Consider the following 1083-nt stretch of genomic DNA (forward strand, 5'->3'; position numbering starts at 1 on the left):
GATCCTGGTGGTCTTCATCTTCATCTTCATCTTCATCTTCATCTTTTGGTCCATGGTCTTCTTCTTCTTTTACAGCTGCAAGATAGGCTTTTTGGGACCTCTTCCTAGCATGATAGAACTTTTCAGTATGTCCGGTCCTTTTGCAAAAGTCACAGAAGAGCGGTTCCTTTTTACCTTTGTATCTGTTGTTTACATATAACATTTGTTCATCCTTTGAAGTGCTGGGCTCTTCTTTGCTTTTAAGTTTCTTTTCCTCTTCTAACAGTGATGCCTGGATATCAACAAGTTCAGGATTTGGCATGTTGATTAAAGTTGTTGATACATTATTATATTCAGGAGGCAAACTCTTAAGTAGAACACTGATGCAAACATCTTCATCCATTTTAATGTTGATTCCTGCAAGTTGGGTTAGGAGATGATTCCTGCAAGTTGGGTTAGGAGTCCTTCCATGTAATTGAGATGTGTAGCAAGTGATGTGATGGACTTAATTTCAAGCCTGAAGAACTCAATCAGGAGACCATACTTTGATGATTTAGATTGTGCACCAAACAGGGTGTCAAGTCTTTTCCATGTATCCTGTCAGGTCTCACAGTTATCCACATGGTGGATATAACTGTCGTCTAGCTCCAATTTGATAATGGCCTGGGCTCTGTCATCATTCTTTTGCCAAGTAGTTGCAAGGTCTGCATCCCGAGGTTTCTTCTCTTTGCCATTTGTGATGGCCCAGAGACCCTTTTTCATCAAGATGAGCTTGATGCGAGTTTGCCAGGTGTGAAACCCGACTCCTTTGAATCGAGCATTTGGAGAGTCTTTTCCCATGTTGAGCTTGCAAGATCAGCAGCAAATCAACACCAGAATTCTGAGATTTTATCAGTACAAGAGCAGAATGCAGTGTGTCAAGAGACACAGTTAGTGACAGTGTGAAAACACACTATGTCAGTGTTGATGTTGAGCTTGATTCTTCTTGTTCGGGATTGTTCGGTCGTTCTTCAATCTTCTCAGGTCCTTTCCCTCCTTGATTTGATGCTGGGTCAATGGATTAGAGTGACAGAGGCTTGGGTTGAGTGTCAGGAGAAAGAAAAA

This window comes from Lygodium microphyllum, unplaced genomic scaffold, assembly GCF_053477565.2.
Source record: "Lygodium microphyllum isolate KBCC unplaced genomic scaffold, Lygodium_microphyllum_v1.1.10 scaffold_55, whole genome shotgun sequence".
NCBI lineage: Eukaryota > Viridiplantae > Streptophyta > Polypodiopsida > Schizaeales > Lygodiaceae > Lygodium > Lygodium microphyllum.